This window comes from Rhinoraja longicauda, chromosome 2, assembly GCF_053455715.1.
Source record: "Rhinoraja longicauda isolate Sanriku21f chromosome 2, sRhiLon1.1, whole genome shotgun sequence".
NCBI lineage: Eukaryota > Metazoa > Chordata > Chondrichthyes > Rajiformes > Arhynchobatidae > Rhinoraja > Rhinoraja longicauda.
Window position 1 is genome coordinate 40,870,291 of NC_135954.1, and position 20,713 is coordinate 40,891,003.

General features: G+C 41.5%; 1 long non-coding RNA gene across 1 annotated transcript in view; it reads right to left on the reverse strand.

Annotated features, from left to right (window-relative positions):
• Window positions 1–16,041, reverse strand: part of LOC144609417 (uncharacterized) — an 82,871-nt gene extending 66,830 nt beyond the window's left edge. The window contains exon 1 of the long non-coding RNA XR_013549317.1: window positions 15,979–16,041. This is a non-coding gene — a long non-coding RNA (uncharacterized LOC144609417). The remainder of the gene's footprint in view (window positions 1–15,978) is intronic.
• Between the last annotated feature and the right edge of the window lie 4,672 nt (window positions 16,042–20,713).

Below are 20,713 nucleotides of genomic sequence, written 5' to 3' on the forward strand. Positions count from 1 at the left end.
TGGGTGCCGACATCTTGGACAGCATTCATTTCCCATCTCTAATTGCCACCAAATTGAGTGTGGTGATAGACCACTTCAGAGGGAGTCAAAAGTCAACCAGATTCCCCTGGATCCAGAACCATATGTATGCTGCATTTTATGAGGTCGGCAGATTTCTTCCCGTAAAGGATTTCAGTGAACCAGCTGAGGTTTTTTTAACAGCAATGAGTTAGCTTGAAAGTATGTAAGAAGGAACTGCAGATGCTGGTTTAAATTGAAGATAGACATTGTGTCTAGCTTCAAAGTACCTCTGTTTAAAATTAGTTCTGATACTCCACTCACTACACTCCAACAGGTTCTAAAGCCTTGGCTTGAAAAGGCTTCAGCGTTTTGTGACAATGATGAGTAAAACTGCTCCATTCCTGGCAATTGAGTCTCACTTTGCATGCTCTCTCTCTAGTACAAACAAACTAGAGAGAACAGTAGGTTTATTTCAGCATTGAAATAAACTCAATGGCTATTTCAGGAAGCACTCAGGGCAACTTAAAAAAAATGCCCCCAACTAATTTAGCAGTGGGTCAAATGCGATTATCATTGGATTTACTTGAGAACTATAAAGGACCAGAGGGAGAGGAAGGCAAGCAGAGCAAAATTCTCAAGAAGGGTCTCGACCCGAAACATCACCCATTCCTTCTATCCAGAGATGCTGCCTGTCCTGCTGAGTTACTCCAGCATTTTGTGTCTATATTTGGCGTAAACCAGCATCTGCAGTTCCTTTCTGCACACGCAAAGTTTATGCTTTGTCTTCTCATTGAGAAACTACACAAAGTGGAATTAATAATTGCAGTGCTTTGGTTTCTATTTCCACCCTTTGTTAAATTTCCCATAAGCCATTGCATTATAGAATGGAATGACTTCTGTCATTTTCCCCCTTGATGTATTGAAATGTGGTTGCTGCTTCCAGAGTTGCTATCATGGCTGAAAACAAACAAAGTAAGCATTTTCAGAGTCAAGAGTTGAGAGCGTTCATTTAACATATGCACCAGGTATGAACCGGAACAAGGAAATTCATACTTGTTGCAGCAAGGAAGTCTGGACTGGGAATGAGATTATTTAACATTTCTCTAAATTATTTCATAAAATTACAGTGAATCGTTTAATTGAGTTCATTGATATGAAATGAGCCATTCAATTTATTAAAAATTGATTATTTTGCAAGTCTTTTAAAGCATGCAAATAAGTAATTGCACAAGTATGTCAATGTAATTTGAAGAGTTTTGCCAAACAATTTCAAGTTCCTTTCTACTTCAGCCATTGTATTGAAATTTGTATTTGAAGCTAGCAAAAACAAATGGAACTTCCCTCCATAAATTTAATGTGATACTACTTCTGAAAGGAGGTAACAATTCCAATCTTTCGCCAAGTGCTTTAATATCGTAATCTAAAAAGTAAAAGAAGAAGCATTGTATTCAACATATTCTGTCAAACTGTGCCTTGATCTTGGGTTCCAAGAACACAACTCCCTGAAAGTGGCAACACAAGTCGATATCATGGTAAAGAAGCCTTATGGTACGCTTGCTTTCATAGGTCGAGGCATTGAGTATAAGAGTCAGGAAGTTATGATGCAGCTTTATAGGACTTTGGTTAGGTTGCATTTGGAGTATTGTGAGCATTTCTGGTCACCCTGTTACAGGAAGGACATGGAGCCTTTGGAAAGGGTGCAGAGGAGATCATAAGATCATGTGATAGGAGCAGAATTAAGACATTTGGCCTATCAAGTCTACTCCACCATTGAATCATGGCTGATCTATCTCTCCCTCTTAACCCCATTCTCCTGCCTTCTCCCCATAACCTCTGACACCCATACAAATCCAGAATCTATCTATCTTTGCCTTAAAATATCCACTGACGGCCTCCACAGCCTTCTGTGGCAAAGAATTCCACAGATTCACCACCCTCTGACTAAAGAAGTTCCTTCTCATTTCCTTCCTAAAAGAACATCCTTAAATTCTGAGGCTATGACCTCTAGTCCTAGACTCTCCCACTAGTGGAAACATCCTCTCCACATTCACTCTATCCAAGCCTTTCACTATTCTGTCTGTTTTACCAGAGACTTACCAGAATGATGCCTGAATTGGGGGGTATTTTCCATAGAGGTTTAGACGGAACGTCAGCAGTCATGAAATGCTATTGCTATTGAAGCCATCTATGCTATTGAAGCAGCAACAGGAGTTGATTAAAATGGAGTACTGAACTTGAACTACCTCATGGATAAAGTCTAGGTCAGTTTGATGAGTTAAAACCTGTGGAAAGTAGAAAAACAGAGGAAGGATTCAATTCCTTCCAGAGTCACTAGCTTTTTGGAATTTTCATTACATTTCATTGGTATGTAAAGGCTATTTAAATGAATCGTAGTCTTTAGGCATAACAAAGATGGAATTTGGACATCCCTGCAAGGTCAGGAATTTTTGCCCACATGAACTGTCCCTGTGTGGAGGAGATGGAATGTATAGGAAGGAACTGCAGATGCTGGTTTACACTGAAGATAGACACAAAATGCTGCCCTTCCCGCTGAGTCACTCCAGCATTTCGTCTCTATCCCATGTGTGAAGGAGGCAGGTAACAGACAACCATATTGATTTGACTGGAGTCACATACAGACCAAGCGAGTAAGGACAGCAGATTTACTTCCCTAAAAGACATTAGTGAGCCAGATGGGCTTTTAAAACAATCTGTAGTTTCATGGTTACGATCACTGAGACCGGCTTTTTATTCCAAAATGACATAATTACGGGAATTTAAATTTTCCGGGCTGCTGAAGGGGAAGTCAAACTCCTGTCTCCGTATCAATGGTCCAGGTCTTAAGTGTGCTTGTCCAATGCCTAACCACTATACAACCTTACCCCAAAAACAATAATCATTTTTCTTTCAATATAATTCTTCCTGAATTAACCATGTGTATTAACTTACAGCAAAGTGCTCCTATTTAGCTTTGTTTGGTTAATACTTCCTGGATACTTCATTAAAATACTTTGCTAGTGGAGCCAGTTATCTTATGAGCTTTTAGCTAAAATATATCCTTCATAAAACTCACCTGCGGGGCAAGTGTACAATTGCAGAAACAGAAGTACAAGTAATGCAGCCAGTACAGTTGGTTCAACACCAGATAATTTTTCCTTTCTTCCTCTCTCCATTTCCTGCTCAAGAAATCTGTAAATCCACGTGCAATACAAGAACACCTCTGCACTGCATAGATAACAACCTGTACAAGCCAAGCTTGCTGTGAATCGGTGCTGATAGGCCTGCATTGCAAAGCATTTATTAAATGCTAATGGCAAGAAACATTTTTTGAGCCAAAAAGCTGCAGTAGATCTGTCTAGGTCCATTATGACTGATATTTGCTTGTAAGTACATACAGCACTTGTACATTGCTCCTTATCTACCATGGTGCAGGAAGCTGACCTACATTCCATATAACAGAATATGTTGCACAAACATGTTGAATACAATTTTTCATTTCAAGTTGAAAACAGTGTGGCAAAATAGGACTGACTTAAATCCAATAAAAAGCAGTTACTTCGACATGAAAATGTGCATTTTCCCAATGAAATGATTTGTCTTGTGGCAGTGTAAAGCTTGCTGAGAGTCATACATTTGGCACTGATGGATTGGATTTATGTATAACAGAATTACAGAGTGTAAGAATGTATTGTGCCTTTATGTAGTGGGAACTATAGCGCAAACCACTTACCTGGATATTAATGTCTCAAAATAACACCGACTCCCTTAAATTAACTAAGTTTGCTGTGTTCCTATATAGTATTATAAGGGTGCCTTGTAAAATAAAGGAAGTGCAAGGACTGTGGTGTGAACTAATCATTTGTATGTTACTGTAATGAAAAACTAGGACTCTTCTATGTTTGTGAATGCTAAATATTGCTTCAGGAAGTAACTAGAAGTAACATATGCATGCAGCCTGTTTATAAAAACAATTATACTGATATCACAGACTGCTCTGTGAAAGTTAAAGCAGCAAATTATTTTATAGTTAGATAAATTAAGTCTGGTTCTTGTGAACTCAACCAGAAAAACTGCCAATAAGAACCCTGGATGATCACAAAGTGCTGGAGTAACTCAACGGGCCAGGCAGCATCTCTGGAGAAAAAGGATGGGTGACCTTTTCGGGTCAAGACCCTTCTTCAGATGGGAATCATCTGACCTGAAATGTCACCCATCTTTTTTCTCCAGAGATGCTGCCTGGCCCGCTGAGTTACTCCAGCACTTTGTGTCTATCTTTGGTATAAACCAACATCTGCAGGTCCTTTCTACACAATAAGAACCCTAGCTTGCTGGAATACTGATTAATTCTACAAAATGTAATTTTAGGAAAATAAAATTGTTAGATTTTTACCACAAACTTTTCCTATATCTGGTATGTTGAGAGAATTATAGAGGAGAAAACCACAGAGTATTACAGCTCTTCAACCCATCAAGTCTGTGCAGACCTATGTAAGCAGGAAGCACAAGGAACTGCCGATGCTGGTATCTTGTTCAGTACACAAAGTGCTGAAGTAACTAGTAGGTCAGGAAGCTTCCAAGGAGGACATGGATAGGCTAACTTTCAGGTTGGGTAACGTCTTCAGACTATAGAAGGGTCTTATCCTGAAACATCGCCTATCCATGTTCTCCATAGATGCTGTCCGCCCCATTCAGTTACTCGAGCACTTTGCCTTCAAATGCCCATGAATATTATTTTAATTTTATTCTCTTCACATTCCTATCAATTCCCCCCAGGTTCTGTCTAACTGTTTCCTGTAGGGTCTCCCTTCCATTCTCCCAGTTCCTCTACATTTGATCTGAGAAACCCTCATCCAGTACTTCCAATATATCTTCTTTTCTCCTCAATCTTGGCTTTCTATCCATTACATGCAGTGCAGTTCTGGTCACCCCATCACATGAAGGACGTGGAGGCTTTGGAGAGGGTGCACAGGAGGTTTACTAGAATGTTGCCTGGATTAGAGGCTTTCAGCCACAAGGAGAGGTTGGATAGACTTTTCTCTGGAATGTCGGAGGTTGAGGGGAGACATGATAAAAATATATAAAATTATAAGAGGCATAGATTGGGAAAGTCACAGTGGCGCAGCGGTAGAGTTGTTGCCTTACATCGAATGCAGCGCCGGAGACCCGGGTTCAATCTTAACTATGGGTGCTGTCTGTACAGAGTTTGTACGTTCTCCCCATGATCTGTGTGGGGTTGCTCCGAGATCTTCGGTTTCCTCCCACACTCCAAAGACGTACAGGTTTATAGGTTAATTGGCTTGGTAAATGTACAAATTGTCCCTAGTGGGTGTAGGATAGTGTTAATGTGAGGGGATCGCTGGGCAGCGTGGACTCAGTGGGCCAAAGTGCCTGTTTCCGTGCTGTATCTTTAAACTAAACTAAGATTAGGTAGACAGTCAGAACATTTTTTCCCAGGGTGGAAATGACCAACTCTAGAGGGCATACATATAAGGTGAGAGGGTTGGGGAGATGTGTGGGGACATTTTTTTACACAGACAGTGGTGGAGGCCAGGAATGCATTGCAAGTGGTGGTGGTGGAGGCCTATACGATTGAGGCATTTAAGGGGCTTTTAGATAGGCACATGGAAGTGCAAGGAATAGAAGAGAGATACTCCACAGGTACAGGCAGATCAGGTCAGTTTTACTTGCCCTCATGTTTGGTACAAATATTGTAGTCCAAAGGGCCTGTTCCTGTGCTGTACTGTTCTACATCTGACTGGACTCTCAGTATTGTGTCTATTCCACTTCTCTGACTTTTCATTTCACCTCTTGTCCTCCCCCTGATGAACCTTGGCTTCACCATCCATGCAACCAACTTCTACAATCATTCTCCATAGTTCCTGACACCTTCAATACAAAGATGACTCATGTGACTCATCATTGACTCATCGTTTCCTCCCTTCAAAGTCTGCACCCTAAAGAGACGGTTCCCTCCAGAGTGTGACTCTCTCCTCCATCTCCACCAGTATTTATACATCTTTCCATAGCGCCTTCTTGTGCTATTGCAAGATATACCACTACTCCCTTTTTGCTCTATACTCCCTTTCATAAAATAAAATAAGAAACAGTTCGACAGGTACATGGATAGGACAGGTTTGGAGGGATACAGACCAAGCGCGGGCAGGTGGGACTAGTGTAGCTGGGACACGTTGGCTGGTGTAGGCAAGTTGGGCCGAAGGGCCTGTTTCCACACGGTATCTCTCTATGATTCTATGACTCTGAAGTGGTAAAAGTGTATGTGTGGCATCTCCAGGGACTCAAATTGCAGGTCAGCAGGGAAAAGCTAACCTTTACCATTTTAGAAATAAAGGCTACCACTGACAACATAACACACAATTATTTTGGGTCAATTTGCTGAATCAGTTTCAAAATGGCGGCAGATGTGCACGTGTTCATTTGATTCACTTTGTGCTCTCTCGCTACATTAGTGGGACAGTGATGTGTGGCAGTTAATGCCTATGGGAGTTTATGGAGCAGTGCTTTCAGTTTGACATTAATTGCCTGTCTGCAGTTCAACATTCTTATAAAGTCTCCAAACCTTAGAGACCTGAATGTTCACTAGCTGGGAGGACCTTTCCTCCTGTGCTATGTAAAGGGAACCTGCTGATTGATTACTAATGGCTGTTGATACCATACCCAAGGGTGGGGTAGGTTGCTTGAGTTACAGGAGGTGGCATGTAAGGTGCGGAAGGTTTGTGTCCAGACCTCAAGTCTGCTGTACAAACCAGTTCCCAGATGCGATTGTCTCAGTAGGGATTCCGTTTCAACAAAATCGAACTGCAAGATTTATTTAGTTAGCTCGCTACATGTGTTATCACATGTACCGAGATGCAGTGAAATGCTTATTCTGTACGCAATCCAGTCACATTATACTATGCATTAGAACCTCTTCTGGAGCAGCATGTTCTGGGACCATCTTGCAACTTCCAATTCTGTGAAAAGTCTGATCTTGGCTTAAGGAGATATGCAATTCCTTATATTCTCACTTTGTTGCCCGGTATTCTGATGGCATTGGATCGAAACGGTGGGGGTCGGCTTGGCCCAGCACAATGCCATCGACTCCTTCCACCACCACTCCGTGCAGCTGCCATAGGCTGCATCCGGTTTACATTTTCACCCGGCTGCTGCAGGGCCTCCCGCGGCCGCCGCCGCCTGGCCCACTACCCACAAGAACCACAAACACACTATCCGTCACCTCGAGCAGCCGAGAGGCAGAATTGCACGCGGTTCACAGCCGCTGACTTTCCCTTGCTTCATATACTGTTGCTATTGAGTGCAGTTTACTGGTGCGATTAGTGGAAGAAGGAAATGAGGAGGCATCAAGAATGGCAGGATGTGTGGCTAGAGGAGGGAGAGGTGAGGTCTCTAAAAGAGGCTACATTGATAGGAGATGCTCATTGAGTAATACTCCCAGCTGAATTTCTCCAGGAACAGCAGGTGACATGATTGCACTTCAGTCAGGTTATTGTCTCGAAAAGCTGCCACTTAATCCAGCCACAGCTCTTTTGTGCCCTATTGTCAAGGGGACATGGTTATTAGTACTAAAGTTTCAGGCTCTCAGGAGCTCAAGATTTCTGCAACACCTAATTGTTTGCTGTCTGATTGCATAAATGTCACTGACACTTTCTATAATGGGGTGAGGGCTATATTTCACTCCTCTTGAAAGAGTGCAGAAACTAATGCACCCACGTGGCTTTACAGGAATCTCTGGCATCTTCACGATCAAAGCTCCATTGACTGCAAATAACGATCTACGTGTCAACCGTGACAGACAAGGATTCCATTCCCTTCACGCGCTGCTGATGTGAAGCAACATGTAGGGCACTTTGAAAATCAAATACTTTCACTATGCAATGGCTGGCCATGCTATCTACATCAGGACCATCACAACAAACCACAAGGAGATTACTGAGCAACAAAGACCACCCTCCAATGACATGACCCCAAAGCACTCAGTGTGCACATGAACAGCATGTTGTCAAAGAAACTGTGGTAGGATTTGGTAGAAAGCCCATGTAATGGGTGGCAAGATTCATCAGGGTTTGTACTCTCAAGATGGAGGATGGTGGAAGGGAAAAGGGAAAGATGGCGGCTGTGAATGGTCTGTCAGCTCACCTCCCACGCCCCTCGGAAAGCAGCCTACAGTCTCACAATCAGATTGGGAAGCGGGACATGGCAACCTCGGCGCATGGAAAGGGAAGAGAGTTGGCAAGAGGCAGAAGCTGGCATGGTGTTGGAATGGGAAGATGAGGCAGCAGCCGAAGGCCACAGCAGTATCTGGGCTGGAGGAAGAAGGTGGAAGTGCGGATAATAAACGTCAAAAGTGACAGGTAGCATGTAATAGAGATCAGCCATCACAAGTATAGACAGTTTAGAGCAACTTATGAGCTGGTGAGGATTCAGAAAGGTTCATGCTTAATCTTATTTAATCTTGATGCAAGATATCGAAGAGAATAGGGAGGAGGACGTTTGTGAATTTTTACATTAATCCGAAAATTGTTGGAAAAGAATTGACACATAGCCTGACTGAAGTGTCTCAAGAAGTGAAGCTTACAATGGAGTTGTACAATAGAGGAGTTATGGGTGGAGGAACATGGATTATGTGTAGGCTGATAAGAAATATTCTTGGCATCGTGTTTGGCACAAACATTGTAAGCCAAAGGGCTTGTTCTTATGCTGTACTGTTCCACATTCTATGTCTATGTAGCCGGATATAGTTCCAACTCCATCTTTAAATTCACTGATGACATCACCATTATTGGGTGATGAGAGGTCAGAGTATAGGAGAGAGATTGATCGTATGATTGAATGGTGCCAGAACAACAACCTTGCTCTCAATGTCAGTAAAACCAAGGAGCTAATTGTTGTCTTTAGAAGAGGAAGGCTGAGGATCCACAAACCTGTCTTTATTGGCAGGTTGGTGGTGGAGAGAATCAACAACTTCAAGTTCCTGGGTGTACATATCTCTGAAGATGTCCTGTGCCCAGTGCATTGATGGAATCATAAAGATAGCCCATCAACATCTTTGCTTCTTCAGAAGAATGAGGAAATTCGGTACGACAACGAATACTCTCTTGAAACTCTACAAGTGTGGTGGTGGAAAACATTTTGACTGGTTACATCACGGAATGGTTCTGCCACTCCAACCCCAGGAAAGAAGGAGATTACAAAAGGTGATGAACACTGCCCATCACAGGTACTGACCTCCCTACTATACAAGTGATCTATAGAAGGCGCTGCCTCAAATAGGCAGCCAGCATCATCAACGATACACACCACACTGGCCATGGACTTTTTTTTAAAAACTTTTTTTAGTTTAGTTTATTGTCACGTGTACCGAGGTACAGTGAAACGCTTTTGTTACGTGCTAACCAGTCAGCAGAAAGACAATACATGATTACAATTGATCAATTTACAGTGTATGGATACATGATAAGGGATTAACGTTTAGTGCAAGGTAAAATCTGATTAAGGATAGTCCAAGGGTCATCAAAGAGGTAGATAGTTCAGCATTGCCCTCTGGTTGTGGTAGGATGATTCAGTTGCCTGATAACAGCTGGGAGGAATCTGTCCCTGAATCTGGTGGTGTGCATTTCCACACTTCTATACCTTTTGCCAGATGGGAGAGTGGATAAGAGGGAGTGGCCAGGGAGCGGCTCATTTTTTACGTGCAATTTCACTCCTGCCACCGTAAAGAAGGTATAGAAATCTGAAAACCATGACCTCCAGGTTCAGGAACAACTTCTTCCCAACAACCATCAGACTGTTGAACATTACAAGCACCAACCAACCTACGAACTGTCTTGGTTGTGCTAGGGACTTCGACCTTTTTTTGCAGTAGTATTGTTTTTTTAAATTTATTGTATCTTTTTTGTTCTGTTTCGGCATATTAAACTATCAAACACTCTTGACTCTTGACCCTTTTATTGGTGTTACAATTTGTGACAATTATTTGCACTGGGGATGAACCAAACAAATTTGCAAATAGTCAAAGATAAATTGCTGGAGGAACTCAACAGATCAGGCAGCATCTGTGGAAAGAAATGGACAGATTATGTTTTTGGTAATGGGACCCTCAACATTGGAAAAGGATCCCAATCCGAAAAATTGCTTACCCATTTCCCTCCACAGATGCTGCCTGACCCGTTGAGTTCCTCCAGCAGTTGTTGTTTGATTAAGAATCCAGTATCTGCAATCTCAGTATCTCCAAATTTGCGTAGTATCCTTTCTGTCGCCGATAGTAATCAATAGTCAGTTTGTCAACACTAGTCTCTTAGTTACTCAATAATTATCATGCAAGTTATGCATATACCTTTTATAGATCTTTTGTGCAACATTGATAACTTCACTGGAAAGATTTTAATTCAAGGCTTTGAAAGAGCAAACTGGACGTCCTCCGTTCTAAACTTATTCGTGAACTGGTTCCCAATAATATTGATTACAGTTACTGGATAATCATGATTGAATTCTTTGCTGACACAAACATATACTTCACAGCAGTTTCCGCAAAATTGATTTGAAATAATCTGCTAAATATTTAATCTTGCTTATTACACATATTGCATTTACTAGTGAAAGTATATTAATATCTAAAAAACCTTCTGCCTTTCCATAACATTATTTTTGTTGTATCCTCACACTCAGTAGTGCTCCTGTTATATAACTGCATGAACAAAAAACAGCTGTGTACTAATCAGTAGGAAGTTTAACATCACCTTTGCCCATCCCACCCTCCCTCAAACCATGCCCATCCCCAACCCCCTTGGTACATCTCTTATAGCTTCCAGTGCTGGTCCAGGTGCACTAATGGTCCGATGGGATTATCTTATTATTTGGTTGATTCTGGATGTCTTGGGAATGTACTCTCTCCATGGCAACAAATGAATTGATCAAGGGAACACATTCTCACAAAGCAATTAGCCATTTATTATTGCAGTATTTACAATATTTTCCCACTCCGTTCCCTCTCCCAGCTCCACAATATTTCCATCCACTGTGAGGATTAGTGAGAGAGTTATGAATTTCTCTCCAATGACAGTGCCTTCGCCACTCAACTGAAAGGAAATGCCTTTGCTTCAGGCTTATATGTTAATGGCCGGCGTAAATATTTCGAACTCTGAAATAAAGGTGCACTGTCTTAGTAACAGTCACTTTATTTGGAGATGTCAATAAGCACTTTTGTAATATAATCGTGTCTTCATACATGCAATTACACGGAAGTGATGAAGTCTCATTAATGTAAGAATTGTATTGCTGTTCAGTCTACTCTGGTCTCTGAGGAAATCACTTGATTTTTGCCTAGCAGGGACCAAAATATCAGCCGAAATCTTCCTTTATAAAAGAAAACAAAATAAAGGATTAAGAAAATGTTACTTTATAACAAATAGAAAACTATGCATGAAGGATGAGGGGGGATCTTATTGAAACATATAAGATAATTAGGGGATTGGACACATTAGAGGCAGGAAACATGTTCCCAATGTTGGGGGAGTCCAGAACAAGGGGCCACAGTTTAAGAATAAGGGGTAGGCCATTTAGAACGGAGGTGAGGAAGAACTTTTTCAGTCAGAGAGTGGTGAAGGTGTGGAATTCTCTGCCTCAGAAGGCAGTGGAGGCCAGTTCGTTGGATGCTTTCAAGAGAGAGCTGGATAGAGCTCTTAAGGATAGCGGAGTGAGGGGGTATGGGGAGAAGGCAGGAACGGGGTACTGATTGAGAGTGATCAGCCATGATCGCATTGAATGGCGGTGCTGGCTCGAAGGGCTGAATGGCCTACTCCTGCACCTATTGTCTATTGTCTATTGACCATTTTGCTGTGGTTTTAATTTAAGAGCTATTATCCACTTAAGGACTTATGTTTCGTCAATTGCGCCTCATTTACACCGTAAAAACCGTGAACCATGTAGTATTTTCTTCACAATTAACACATTAAACCAGTTTCAATGAAGCTGATGTTTTATCTTTTCTGCCAGAAAAAAATAATTTTAAAATGTCTCATTGTACCTGTACCTTACCATAACTGTGCATAAATTCTATTTGAATTCAATTCAATTGAGAGGTGTTTTATAAATGCGTTGACTGCAATAAAATGTTTAATTTGTTTGCAAAGAACATATATTGAATTTCAAATCATCTTTCTCGCTCGTACATTTGTTACTAATCAATTGAGTAAAAGTAAAATGGAAAATGATTTCTCAACAATTGCATTTTATCATGCAAAGTTTGTGCTCATTCATGTATCTTTAGCATTGTGAAACATCAGGTCAGATGTACTTGGTGTGGTATCCAATAAATTGATGATTTGTTCCAGGGCTCTTTATACTTTCTATATCCCAGGTCACAGCAGTGCCAGTAAGTTTCCATTTGGATTAAATCGAAAGGAAAGGGTATCTGATCAGAACAAGGATTGTTCGGTCTCTTTTCACACTGCAGAGCCTTAATTATTTATCTTCCCGCTCCCACACACAAATAAGCGCAAGCTAAATATTATTTAAGATTTCATTCAAGCCTCTATGTCAATAACATCTGTTGAGAAAAGGTATTACTGCAGCGCAAGGTCCAATGAGGTAATTTAGAACATCTCAGAGCATATAATAGATGCCTTTTTTGTATGACAGGGCTCAACAAAGTCTGTGCATTGCACCCGAGGTCATAAATATTTATGGAGTAAACTTAAAGATGCCAGAATAGAGCTGTGTGGGCTCTCATTAACTAATATCAACCTGTACATTATCATTGAAATGGGATTGTGTTTTATCTTGAGACCCTTGTAAGGAAAACTTCTCCAAGTGTGTGCATGCTTACATTTGTCTGCGTGTGTGTATGTGTTAGTTTATGTTTGTTTTTTTGTGTTTGCATCTGCATAGATAGCGTTAGTATAGGTTCATCAACAAAGTTGTTTGTAGGCACATTCTAGTTAATTGGGGAGATGTGCATTGGAAATGGGGTCACAGTGGAGCCTGTGCAGGCTGCATATATGAACCATGCATTTAGCACATTTTATGAAGCATTAAATATATTTGTGTCAAAGAAATACAAGGTCTTGGTGCTACATCCATTCCATGGGAACTATCAATACAGCAGTTAGACGATAAATGTCAAAGACTCCATTACCAGTCCTTGACTAACTTTCTTGAAAAGCAACAAAGATTAATCAGGCAGCAGCCTCAAGGATGTGGATGTAACAACAAACTGAAAATGCATCGGATAGTCCAGCAGATTGTAAAAACAACCAGCTGAGTTATATTTCCAAATTGAAACATTAGATTGGAAAGATAGACACAAAATGCAGAGTAACTCAGCAAGTCAGGCAGCATCTCTGGAGAACATGGGTAGGTGATATTTTAGGTCAGGACCCTTCTACAGAAGCTCCAGATGGACAACAAAAAAAAAGAAGCTTTCTGAAGACTGAGCAAGTTCCTAAATTAAACGCAACCAAATAATTTGCTGCTAATAACATAAAGTTAAACTCTTATTCCATTGCAATTACAGGACCATACAAATTGGCCTGGGTAAAAATTATTGAACACAACATAAACAGTAGAGGAAAGGTATGGAGGGACATGGGCCAAACGCGGGCAGGTGTGATGAATATAGTTGGGGCATCTTGGTCTATATGGACAAAGGGCCTGTTTCTCTGCTCTATGACTCTGAAAATCCACAATGGTCCTCAGAAATAGTAATATTCCAAGAACAAGTGGCCATGAAATTAAACAAGACTATGTGGAAAATATATGCATTTAATCAACGAACGGTACCAAGAAAGGTTTTCAAGGTTGGAAGTCTGTTTCAGACTCAGCAAATGCCTCAATCTAAAGAATCTTCTTTGATTCCATATCCCTTTGTTCACTTGCATTTCAATTGACTATTATTCAGTATCTTGTCAACTTCAGAACAGTTCTAGAAGTATCTATTACATTCCTGGAAGTCTGCCACTTTGTTTCACATCACTTGAGAATGATTTATAAATGGGAAGATCCAATCATTAAACAATGCATGTTCTTTATTGTACTGAAGAAACCTTCTTCTTTCTCGCCTCAGTTGCTCCCCAAGTAGCTGGCGGGAGGGCCATACCACCACGTTGGTATGCTTGTGCTGCATGTGGAAGAGCAGCACGAGTCTTGACACCCATGCAGCTGAGTATTGCTGGGCTCCTCAAGTGCAGACCAACATCAGAGCCAACGCTTAGCCTCCTGTTGGAAGTACACACACCTTCTTCTGCTACAGCCCGCTTTGTTCTGCACAATGAGCAGCTCCCTTGTGCCGCACTCCCAGGGGGAAGCCTAACCAATGTAGCCAAGGGAGATACTGATTTATGTAATGCCTAGAAGTCAGCAGAAGTCCTTCACACCTGCCACACCACTCCCATCAGTCTTTTGCAAATGGAAACAACTACAGAAAGCACAAATTCCTTGTAGAATTGAGGCACCAGTCAAGAGAAATCAAACCACAATAACCACTTAATTAGTTGAATTACCCTTTAAATAACATTGGTGAAGGAGCCCTTGTTACTGAACACATGTGGTATGCAAGGTATGTCTTTGCATGCTGGTTAATGTTGCGGTCTTTCCGCTCAGCACATTGCAGGCAAGTGCAAGACAGTACTTTCATCTGAGTTCTACTACAATTCACACACAATTGGAAGTTGGGAATATATTATGAGTCCTTCATCGTCGCTGGGATTAAATCTTGTTACTCCCCTTACAACAGCACTGTGGAAGTACCTTCACCAGTAGAACTGCAGCAGTTCAAGAAGTTGGTGCACCACAATCTTCTTAATAATAATAATAATAATAATAATATTCATTTATTGACGTTGCAACGAGTACAACAAAATTAAAAATAGCAATCCTGACGGTGCGTAAAAACATATATGCAATAAATGCAAAACAAATAAATACAAATATATTAAATACAAAAGTTTTAACAGTGTTAAGGACAATTGGGGAAATGGTGGGCTTGCCAGTGGCACACCAATCTCGAAACAAAAGTAAAATAAACTGTGAACTGAAGAACAATGGTAGATGGAAAGAATGTAGGCTGCTCAACAACTCAATGACAGCCATGGTATGTATGCGTGGACTCCAGCATTGTCAAGACCATCTATGGGCGACATACAGGGTTGTGAATGCAGAAGTGTTAAGTGATAAGTAAGTTTTCAAAGTATTGGCTACATGGTGAATAACGAGCAAAGTTGTCCATGGTTACAGCAAGATATAGATCAGTTGAATAGTTGATCAGATGGAATTTAATCATTGAAATGTAAGGTGATGCATTTTGTGAGGGTTAACAAGGTTAGGATGTACATAGAAAATCGCAGGGGCATAAGGAATGTGATGACCGGACCGACCTTAGGGTACACCCCACAGAGTACTGTGCGGACACAAAGTACTCACACTCACAGACTGGATGTGCCCCTACGTGAAGCAATGAGGATCATCTCAGGCTGCATCCGGTGCACCCCACTGAGTCATTTATCATTTCCTTCTGGGATTCAACCACACCAAGCACGTCGTGATAACATCTGTGGACGACTGCATCAGAAAGCTGCTCAGCCTAACCACCTTCTGCGTGACATCCTTTATGAGAAGGAGGCCCCATGCCGGTTGCGCTGACGGAAGCCTCTGCACCCATACATGGAGAGTCTGGATGCAGTGAGCAACGCAGCACTAGCTGTCCCAGGAGGACTCTAGTCATACTTTGAGACCTGGTCACCACATTCTCCAGGCACCAACCCCCGCAGGAAGGCCTGGGTTCAACTGAACAGGCTACGAACAGGTGCTGGTCGCTTCGCAGCCAACATGAAAAGATGGGGCATTGCAGACACCGGCCTCTGTCTTTGTGGTCAAGTACAGACCAACAAATATGTCCTAAGGGAATATGCTGTGACAGGACCTCCCTGCCCACTATCCCAACTTGATAGCCCCCAATTAGAGACTTACCTCACCAATTGCCACTTTGATTGTTGTAGTTGACATACGAACGAAGAAGTCCATAGATGCCTGAAAGTAGCAGCAAAGGTGGATTAGGTGGTGAAGGAGGATGTTTGCCTTCATTGGACATGGCATTAAATATAAAAGATGGGATGTCATGTTACAACTTAAAAACAACATTAGTTAAGCACATACTTGAAGTATTGTACAAAAGGACACAAATAAACAGACTTGGAGTATTGTGTTCTGTTCTGATCACCACATAACAGGAAGGATGTGATTGTGTTGCAGAGGGTGCAGAGGCGATTCACCAGGATGCTGCCTGGATTGGATGTGTTGGTTCCAATGAGAGACTGGATGGGGTGGGATTATTTTCCCTTATGAAGGGATAGAATGGGTAAATAATTACAATCTATTTCACATGGTGGGTGTGTAAGATAAGAGAGCATAGGTTTAAGGTGAGAGATTTAGAGGAGACCTGAAGTATAATGTTTTTCTACACACAGAGGGCAGTTGGAGTCTGGAATGTGGTGCTGAAAAGGTGGTGGAGGCAGATACTCTTAGGATGTTTAATGAACATCTAGACCAGTACTTGAAATGCCAGGGCATATGAGGTTAATTCCCTAATGAGAGTAAATGGACTTACTAGAGAGTGGTACAACAGGCAACATGGATATGATGGGCCGAATGATCTGTTTCTGTGCTGTATGATTCGAAGATTTTATACCCAATGACGCAAGCCACTGAGAGGATGGTAAAACTAATAAGGACAGAGAGGCAGTCAATGATCCTTAGTCTTTCAAGTCTGAAATTGCTCTGTTTAGTTCACTGAGTAAGCGTGTGTAAAATCCTTGTGTACACTTTTTAACCAAGTCTCTAACCTTTGCATTTGGAGAAACAAACAATGTTGGAATGAACACACAAAATGCTTTGGGCATAAGGAATGTGATGAACAGAAGACCTTAGGATACAAGGTCCCTCCATGACACACTGGTCAACCTGAGGAGTACCTTCAGCAACATCTGGTTCCACCAAGATGCAATGCAGAATGCCACAGGAGATCCTTCTTCCCTGTGCCTATGAAACTGTACAACTCCTCCCCCTTCTGTCGTGGGGTAGACTGACTGCCCCCCCCCCCCCCCCCCACCAATCTTTGCACATCCCCAATCCTTTTCACTAATTTACCACTCGTCACTTTAATTTCATGTCTTATGTATCTTGTGTTTTATGACTGTTGGCAGATCAATTTACCTCCTGGGATAAATAAAGTTCTATCTTGTACCGTATCGCATCGTAAGGCCAGAGATCGTGAATGTGGCAGCACAGGTGGATAAGTGGTGAAGGAGGCATATGGGAAAATGATATTCACATTTTGTACTAAATAGTTGATTAAAAAAATAATTTGATGAGTTGCAGTAGCATGATTTCTGAAGCAGCCCTTTACATTTAATCGTTTTTTATTGAGAACAGATAATATGTGGAAATTTGTGGGAAGGAAAGGGTTAAGTAAGATACTGAACTGAGAAGATGTTGCAGTCACAAAGGCAGGTTCAAGCACTGACTGTACTTTCACATATGTGTAATAGGAGCCTTGATACTACTTATTTCATCAATTTTCTAAATGATACATGCAGGTGTACTAATGGTGCAATAGGATTATTTTATTATTCAACAGATCATATTCAACCAATACTAAGCCTTATGGGAACGTACTTTCTCCATAGCAACAAATATTGGGCATGGTACCAAGTTCCCATAATTCCCCAGGATTTTTATTTTCCTATTTTGATTTTTCCCACTCCACAAACCATTTGCTCCCCGAAGACTATCTTTACCAACGGAGAGAATCAGCAAACCAGCAATTGTGCAGAATTTATAATGTATAATCAGGACCATGAGGCTAACACATAATGTCCACAACATTTCTGCAGTGAATTATTGGTGCATTATCTGTGGGGTTGTTGCTCACTGAAGTACAGTATTTAACAGAAAAGGAGCTATCAACAAAACTTCTTCCATAGAAAATAGTTGATTCTCAACAAAGAGCAGTGGCTGCTACAGCAATGTATCAAACGTCAGTCCACATGATCCATCCCATTCCAAAAACTATAACCATACTCAGATATGACTCCGGACTGTCAATGCAGCCACAGCCAGACATTAAAACAGCTTTTTTTCCCACGAGTGATCGTTCTACTCAATAACCAAAGTCTGTAGTTTCTTTTTTGCTCTGGTTTATTTTCACCCACATGTTTAGACCGTAATGGTGTATCCTTATTGTTTTGATGTGTTTATTGTTTTGATGTGTTTATGCTTTATTCTTAATTGTTAACTGTATGTTTGTGTTGTCATTTGTGAGCGGAGCACCAAGGCACATTCCTTGTATATGCATACTTGGCCAATAAATGTATTCATTCATTCATTCATTCATTCATTCATTCATTCATTCATTCATTCATTCATTCATTCATTCATATAGTTTATTGGTTCTCTTAAAATCATAATCCCATGCATTCCTGCTGGTCTTGTTTTCTTGCCCTGCATTTTGTAATTATCTATGTTATTTTGTCCATATTCTCACTCCCTAAATGTTCCATTTCATTCATTGAACAGGTAATCGTGTTTCCCTCTTATTCCCATAGACACTGGTCTTACCCTATCAGAGACTTTCACCTCCCTCGCCCTCATTGCAGCTTAACCAGTTTCTTTTGTTCCCTTCCCAGTTCTGATGAAACGTTTTCCACCTAAAAGGTTTTTAGGTCTTTCTTTTCCCTCGTATGCCTGATCTTCTGAGTATTTCCAGCATGTGCAGTTTTTGTTTTATTTTCAGTATGTAATTCTTTGAAAGTGGTAGCAGAGGTTGAAAAAGAGCTTAAAAGGCATGCAGAATCAAAGAATTGCAGACGATGGTTTACAAAACAAAGGCACAAAGTCTTGCCGTAACTGAACGGGTCAGGCAGCATCTCTGGAGAACATGGATAGGTGACACTTTGGTTTAGGGCCCTTCTTCATCCCAATTGTGGGGGGTGGGGAGTTAGAAAGCTGGAAGAGAGGTGGGGTAGGATAAAGCCTGGCAGGTGAAGAGGAATTTTGATAGATAGATGACTGGGCAAAGGCCAAAGATAAAAAAGGCTGAAGGTGTGAGACAAAAAGATTGAAGAATTACGAATTGTGAAGCTAGAGGAAGAAATGTAGGTGGAAGAGGAATGGGAGGGGAGAAATAGGTGCGAGTCAAGGTGGGACGTGTAGGGGAGAGGGGGGAGAAAGAAAGGGGGGATGAGTGTCATAGAGTCATAGAAAGATACAGTGTGGAAACAAACCCTTCGGCCCAAATTGCCCACACCGACCAACATGTTCCAGCTACACTAGTACCACCTGCCGCATTTGGTCCATATCCATCCAAACCTGTCCTATTCTTATACATGTCTAATTGTTTCTTAAGCGTTGGGATAGTCCCAGCCTCAACTACCTCCTCTGGCAGCTTGTTCCATACACCCACCACCCTTTGTGCGAAAAAGTTACCCCTCAGATTCCTATTAAATCTTTTCCCCACCTTATACCTATGTCCTCTGGTCATATTGGGGAAGGAAAGGGGAGGGGAGGGGGGTTTGGTAGTTACCTGAAATTGGAGGATTCAATGTTCGTACCATTGGGTTATAAGCTGCGCAAGCGAGGGCGGTTCCTCTAGTTTGCGTGCGGCCTTACTCTGGCAACGAAGGAGGCCCAGGGCAGAAAGGTCAGTGCGGGAATGGAGAGAGGTGTTAAAATGATTTGCAACCTGGAGATCCAGTAGGCCTTGGTGGACCGAGCACAAGTCTCCGGCGAAATGGTCGGCATGTCTATGCTTGGTCTCGCTGATGTAAAGGAAGCCACATTGGGAACACCAGATGCATTAGCTGAGGTTCTCTTCTACTCATGTGAGGAGATGAACCTCATATGTACTTTGAATTTTACGTTTATGCATAGCCTCATCATAAAATCTCTGCTGAGCTGAAAGACATGTTTGAATACAGATATAATCAAGTTTAATAATAATGATGTATGATAGATCCCAGAGAAAACCCATGTGGTCACAGGGAGAACGTATAAACTCCATACAGCCAGCACCTGTAGTCAGGATCAAACCCGGGTCTCTGGTGCTGTAAGGCAGCAACTCTACCGCTGCACCACTCTTGTGTCTCCATATTACATAATTATAAACCAATGACCAACAAGTGTTCAACAACCTAATTAATCAACTTATAGGAGTGCCTCAGAGAAGAATTGCTGAAACATTAGCCGAAACATTGCTGAGACATCCAGTGCAAATGTACCTCACAGGCTGCCAGTGGATTTAAAGGGTAATCTATTTGAAACACAAGATGATCTAATGAGACAAGATATTCTATTTCTGGTAATTAGATTGACTGCTTGGATCAATTTAATGGTGGTAATGTTTACGGACAGGGAATCACTGTATTTATGTTTAACTCCTAAAGACTTGAATAAAGCCTCTAAAGGAAAGCTTTATCCACCATAAATGAAGGATGTAACCATACACGTACGTACGTGGTGCGAAAGATTTACAATTCTAAATGAAAATCAAAAACTTGCTGATGCCAGAAAAGTCATCTTTTCTCACATTTCTGCTCTCACCTTCTCTGTTCCTGGACAGAGCGAGGATGGAGGTCCTCTTGTAATAGACAATAGACAATAGGTGCAGGAGGAGGCCATTCGGCCCTTCGAGCCAGCACCGCCATTCAAT